Source organism: Achroia grisella, unplaced genomic scaffold (assembly GCF_030625045.1).
Source record: "Achroia grisella isolate CSIRO2021 unplaced genomic scaffold, CSIRO_AGI_Agris_v1 utg204, whole genome shotgun sequence".
NCBI classification, from domain to species: Eukaryota; Metazoa; Arthropoda; class Insecta; order Lepidoptera; family Pyralidae; genus Achroia; species Achroia grisella.
This window is the reverse complement of record NW_026712703.1, coordinates 358,236-365,529: the sequence shown is the minus strand read 5'-3', so window position 1 is coordinate 365,529 and position 7,294 is coordinate 358,236. Positions and strand designations below refer to the sequence as shown.

General features: G+C 30.5%; 1 pseudogene; it reads left to right on the top strand.

Moving 5' to 3' along the window:
* The first annotated feature begins 444 nt into the window (after nt 1–444).
* On the top strand, nt 445–4,865 carry LOC131842021 (pancreatic triacylglycerol lipase-like; annotated as a pseudogene).
* The last annotated feature ends 2,429 nt before the right edge of the window (nt 4,866–7,294 follow it).

Genomic DNA, 7,294 nt, shown 5'->3' with positions numbered 1-7,294 from the left:
TTATTTCAATATTAAAACAGATACTCCAATTTCATTTATATATATAGATGATGCCTCGTTTAGATAAATCCATTAAACATGCGTCGCAATATAGGTTTAGATCCGTTAACGGTCGGAAATATTATATACACTAATTATATATTTTTCGTTTTCAGCGGTGATATTAACATTCCAATAGATTTAAATTGTTTAGGTCTAATCCTGAATTAATTACAATATAAAACAATCCATGTACATGGTCATGGAGTACTCATGCAACAGCCGCTAATTCAACATTAAATCCACACGTAAAAAACGGTCAAAATTATATACACTAATTATATATTTTTCAACCCACTTTAAAAGGCCCGAAGATTCATTCGATTGTTTATGGTTTATATATTAATTTTGAATTACAATTTTCGACTCCACACTAAAACAGTCGATTATTATTTTTTACAAAAAATGGTCATGGAGCAACAGACGTTAAATTCAACATTAAATCCATATTTAAAAAATGGTAAAAAAATCATCAATAGAAAATATTTAAATGATAATTTATGTTTTCAACCACAAAATTTAAAAAGGAGAAGATGCTAGAAATAAGATATACCATTATATATTTTTTTAATTCCATTTACGATATTTTCATCCAATTTTTAAGTTTTTACACATTGATTAATTTCTTATTATTTTTTAATCGAAAAGATTTACATTATAATTGTATTGACATTGAATTTGACAATAAATTATATTTTCATCGTAATATAATTGTAAAAAAATCATCAATAGCAGTTTAAAGATTTTTTTATAAGAATTTGTTACTTACCACTAAATTTCTTCATTCGTAAGAAAATGCCAGAAATGAGACGTCCATATACCGTAATTCAATTTACGATATTGTATATAAACGTATACACAATGATTTCAATTCTTCATTACCAAACCCGTAGGTAACTGGATAGTTAGTCAGTAGTCAGTTCATAAATAAATATATTATCAATGTATATTTTTTTATTGGGGGGTGTGGGCTATTGTCAGATGCTAAGACCTGTAACACTGCGACTTGTATAGATAGATCTATTGTGCTCACCCTTATTCAAAACTAGACCCGTGATGGACAAGAATTAAAGGATATTCTTAAGAGCGATAGTTTTTATCTCCTCAGGATAGAGTGTATACTTTCCAAAGGTGATATTTCGTTTATGCATAAATGGGCTACAACCACATGAGATGTGTAGTGGCGTTTCCTCTTCTGTTTGGGAAAATTTGCAAATTGATGTTAAGCTAAGGCCTAATTTCGCCATGTATTTATACAATTTGTAGTGTCCAGTGAGGGCCCTAGTCATAATGCATATATTATTTTATTAATATAACTGAAATGACAAACACTGACCTTTCAGTTGATAATAAGTTGATAATGACATGTATGAGCAACATTATCGACATTGATACATGAAGCCTGTATGTGTTATATGATACCCTGTATGTGTTGCCATTACGGGGTACTAAGGTGCTGTAAAATGCTGTTACTCTTTGCGAGAATTAACGTAACGTTAAAAACAGATCAGATTTGTTTTAAAAATCAGTAAAATCTTACTTTCTTTTCAACAAAAAATCTTTTTTTTTTATTTTTTGTACATATTAAATATCAGTAGGTAAGTACTTATAGTTTATACTATGTGAATAATTACTAATAGTATGTTTAGTTATATATTTAAATATGTGTATTTGTATATATCTTATATTGATATATTATCTATTTCTATTTTTATATCTTTCCTTTACCCAAAGTTTCAATCTCCCAGATTGTGTGTAAGATACATAAGATAATTTAAGCAGTAACCCCTTTTGTTAGCATATTTATATTATGTCATTTATTTGGAAATATTTTTCCGCGCGCAATAATGAGCTAATTTTATCATTTATTCTCTTATTTTTTTTGTCTAAAAGAATGTAATACTTATTTTTTTTTGTATGATAAAATATTTTAATATATATTTTGTAAAGTTTTTGCATGCCAAATTATGACACATCACGATTGTGTGTTAATCTTTTTCTCTCCTTTAGGACGCGCTATATTGAAATGATAGTGATGCCATATTACCTATAACCAGCCGACGATTAAAGTGCTTCTAACAATATCTAATTTGTTAATTTACTGATTAAATATGATTTGGAAATTATCAGAGAGTAGATGAACATACACATATATACGGTCACAATCATAACCTTCGTAAGCTGCGCCATAGTCGAGTAAATATATTGCAACTGAGCTTATTAATTCCTTACAGCAATATTAATCAATGAAGACGTGAACGTGATAATAGTAGACTGGACTGTATATTCAAGGCTGTCATACTCCAGGGCAGACAGCCATGTTGCAGAAGTCGCCATAAATATATACTATTTCCTCATCGAACAATTTTTTTGAATCCTAGGCTATTTCATTTGGTTGGCTTTAATCTTGGCGCTCATATTGTTGGACTGACAGGCAGATTGTACCAAGGCCTAGTCCCAAGAATTACAGGTATTTATTTTGACTTTTTCTATTCGATTTTATTTAAATGCCATTGTTAACTTATCAATACCTACAATGATAATATGAATTTTAAAAAGAAATCAGCGATTACCTTTTGGAAGTCAATTTCTGGTAACTTCATTGTGATGGATGATTGACCTGATTTCTACTTCATCTCTTTCGCCCTGGTGCCTGGCCTGCGTATATCATAAAGATCTAGATCACTATTTATTTATTAAAGTTTATAAAAACTGATAACTTTTATAAATATTTTTATGTCCCTACCAATAAGATTTCAATTGAATATCACAGCAAAATTTTTATTCATAACTAATCAGTGGTAATTTAATTTCTTGTAGTACCTTATTCAAAAACAGTGGAAATTTCTGGTTTATGAACAGCATTGTGTATAACCCGATTATTTTATTTTTTGGATTATGATTTTATTGGCTAATCCACGTAACTTAGTCTGCGTCACATATGTATATGTGGTGACGTAAAGTTATATAGCTTATCATAGATCTCCGCAATAAATGGGCTACCTAAAACTAAAAGATCTTTCAATTTGAACTAGCAATTTTTGAGATTACTGAGTTTAATCATACAAAGAAATTCTCATAATATATTTTTATTTTTTATTTTATTTAACTTCAATGCACACAATATACAAAATATAGTAAAGTATATTTGGCAGACTTAACATCATGTGGCATTTTCTACCAGATACTATAATAATATATACATATATGTATATACATGAACAGCGTTACGGATATAATCACGTGACGCCCGTGATACTATTCATGCGTTATCATTCTGGAGGAGTAACATGTAATGCCCATAAAAGGCGCATAGCATGCATTTACTACATCTCACCTGTACAATTTACAAAGTAGGCTGTTTGGCCTGAAACGATGATACTACCCACAGATTATTTTCTACAAAGTTAGTCCCGTTATCTATACTACAAAAAAGTTTATAGGATACCGATTCAGTATCTATAACAATATATTTCATATTGCTGTAATTTTTTACCATTTGGTACATATCTACAATTTGTCACATGATAAAAGGATGATATTCTATTTTATATGACTTGACTTTCACCATCAACAGCCCCACGGAATTTACAGAAGTATTCTAATGCCTATATAAACCAATGGATTCCATTTCTACTCCTACTTAGCTTTTTATGTTACAATAACTACTGTAAACTGTCCTTAAAAATATTATTCAACCTTATGCAAGAAAATAAGAATGAAAGCAGCTGTTGAGCTGAGATATAGTGTAAACAAAGATACAGACTGCTATAAAGTGGTGCTACTGATTTTACAGACTGTATTTGATGATGATGATAACTGGTTTAATTCTTTCAATTCTGTCTGGTAAAATGCGAGATTTAAATTTAAAGCATTTTTTTCTTTTAATATTGCAGCTTTAGATCCTTCCAAATCCAATAATAGGCTGAGCAGGACAGACGCCGTTTACGTCGAAGTAATCCATACTGACGGGGGTTGTCCTTTATCAAATGGGCTTGGAATAGTATTGGGAGACTTAGATTTCTTCCCTAATGGCGGTACCAAGCAACCGGGATGCTGGGGCTCAAATACATGTGATCACAACCGAGCATGGTGGTACTTTGCTGCATCACAGACACCTGGTACATTTATGGCTAGCTGCTGCTCATCAAAAACCCAGATGACATTAAACAATTGCAGAAGAAATGGCGAAATTAAAATGGGAGGAAATGAACTAGCACCGAAAAACGGGTAATTATCATAACAATAATATATGTTTATTAACAAAGGGATGTTACATAACAATTTAGTAGTTCATTTTTATGTTCTTTTATAATGAACGTACTCACGTCTCAGGGGTCATAACTCATATTTCCTTGAAACAATTAAACAACAATAATTATATCGTACCAGTAACAAAAACCTTAAAAACTACTATACATTTAATAAACAAGAAAGAATAAAATGAAACATGTAACAATAACGAACCCTACAAATTCCATAAAGGTAATTAATATCTGTTCATACAAAAAAAAATATTTAAAAGAGTCACTTTCTTTATAGTTCCTACATATGTATAAATGTGTATTAAATAAACACGGGCACGCTGCAGTCAAGATGAATAAATTAAAGTAAATAATAACTACTTTTCAAGTATTACGAGTATTACAATCATCAGCAGAGTTTTTATTTACGTTTCCATAATATATAAAATTTAAATCTACCATTGTATTTCAAATCATATTTTATATTTCCATTCGATTTCTTTTAAAAATGCTATTATCACTTTCAGATGCCCTAGTGGAATCCTCCGTATCGAGACTGGCCGCTCCTATCCATTTTATTAAGGTTATTAGTAATTAAAATTATTTAGCTAATAAGATATTTAACCACATTTATTAACATTTACTTACAATATAAATTAAATTGACAATTACCTCTTTTAATTTATTCTTTTACTTTGCTCCTATCTATATTTATATAACATTTTTATCAAGTTACACTTTGTATAAAGTTATAACGCTGGGTACTACTTTTTCATTAACATCAGCTAACAAGTAGCTGCTTGCTGCTGCTCTGAATTATGATTGACACCTTTTTTTAATACAACAATACTATTATAGTTTTATCCTTACTAATATTATAAATGTGAAAGTAACTCTGTCTGTTTCGCTGTCACGCCAAAACTATTAAACCGATTTAAATAAAATTTGTGTGTCACAGAGACACTGAGAAAGGACATAAGCTACTTTTTAATGCGAAAAATGTAAATTTAAAGTTTGTATGGAAATATCGGCATTTTTTAAACCAGATAGGTTATTGATTGAACATAACGGTGACGTTGACTACACTGTTGTACTAATAAAGTCATATATCAAAGATGAATGTCGTCAATTTCGTTCTAATATTTTCCAGTCCACAATGCTGGTAGGTATATTCTAGTTTACAATCTAAATTCATTTGCATGATAACATAAATATATTGTATAAGTCAATTCCACTGTTCTAGTATAGGCGATGTCCGCTCTCTCGCATATATCTATCCATATGATACCTAAATTCTCTCGAATTTAGGTGTTAACCTGGGATATGGTCCTGGGACGTGGTAGAATATGTAATCGACCTTGTGACCTGTACACTGTGGTTAGATAGAATACCATGGTGGTTTTAATCTATAGGACTTGTATAATATCCATTCATAACCGTTACATCTGAGGCAAGCACTCCATACAAAACGTTACTCGAAAAGGTCTACAATAACTAAGTAAACTAAATATAATTTTGACCATAGGATAAGACAACTAACATCAACGTTCCACTCTAGTTGCATTTTCTTTAAACAATTTTATTTAAAAATTGTGTAAAGATTTTAAAATTATATGTAACATACGTCTATTTAAACAAAAAATGTTTTTTTGTTTAAATAGACGCTCATTGGAATGAATACCCAAGACAATACGTCGTATGTGTAGTAGTAAAAATGTACAACACATTGGAATTAGAGTCACAAAAAATGCATTTATATATATTCACTGTAATATTAGAGTACCTAAGCCGTGTTGACTGAAATGTTACGGCTATATTTCTATTAACAAACTACTAAAACCTTAACGTAAAAATACCCTTCTTGAAAAACTCCATGCTGTCGGCAGGCACTTCATTCCACAATATATGTCTAAGTATTCCCTGTCGATGGCGAGCGGTGGAATGATAAAAGATAGCTATACACATCATGTCAAAAAATGTCTTACAACAACTATAAACACAAAACTTATCCAGTCCAAATCTTTAGATTACTGCTCTATTGAGCACTATTACTTGAAGGAATTTGTTCGTTCAAAGGTAATATAGTGCGAAACATCTATACAAATTTTACTGCATCGATGTTCTAGCTAACACTGCCTTACTTCCGACGGTCGTGGGTTCGATTCCTCGCAAGGTACGTATATTTATATTCATGAGTATGATTGTTTATATTGATCTGGGTATTTCTTATGGATATTATGTAAATATTAAAAAGAAAACAGTATATTTATATCAGTTTTTTAGTACCCGTAACACAGGCTCTGTTTTGCTTGCTCGTGCTCTATTCTACTTGGTTATTAGTATAATTTTCATTTATAAACTTTCTGTCCTATTCTTATAAGATGTATGGGAGATGTGGGAAGACTGCTATTATAGAAGGTAAGAATAGCAGTAAGTTATTTTTCTAGGCAGAAAGCAAAAATATCGTGGTTGTTTTCAGCAGACAGGAGTCCAGCAGTATAACCGCTTCCAACGTCTGAGGATACAAATGTTTGCACTGTACGATCGAATACCGTAAATCGAACCAGTGACCATCGGAAATAAAGTTGTGTGTTTAAACCACTAGATCACCGAGGTTACTATCACTAGATCACTAGATCATCAATTTGTTGTGAAGGTTGTGTTATGTCACAAAAAAAATTTGTACCACCATTAGGTATACATTTTATATAAAGGAACCTCTAGAGAAACCATGTCAGTAATGAACTCATCAACCATTACCATGATTACCACACATTATGATACTTATCAACAATACAAATCTATTTAAATAACGAGGTATTTCATTTTCTAAGTAAATAAAAATTTTAATAACGATACGTAGATAATTTTACTATTTTGTCATGCTTTTTGTGACAGAATATCGCTTTAGTTCTAAGATAATATTTTGCAGACAAAATCGAGTAATGATTATCATAATAATAGTCGATTGTAACATTTAATATACCTACTCTCCTGAATTATCATTAATC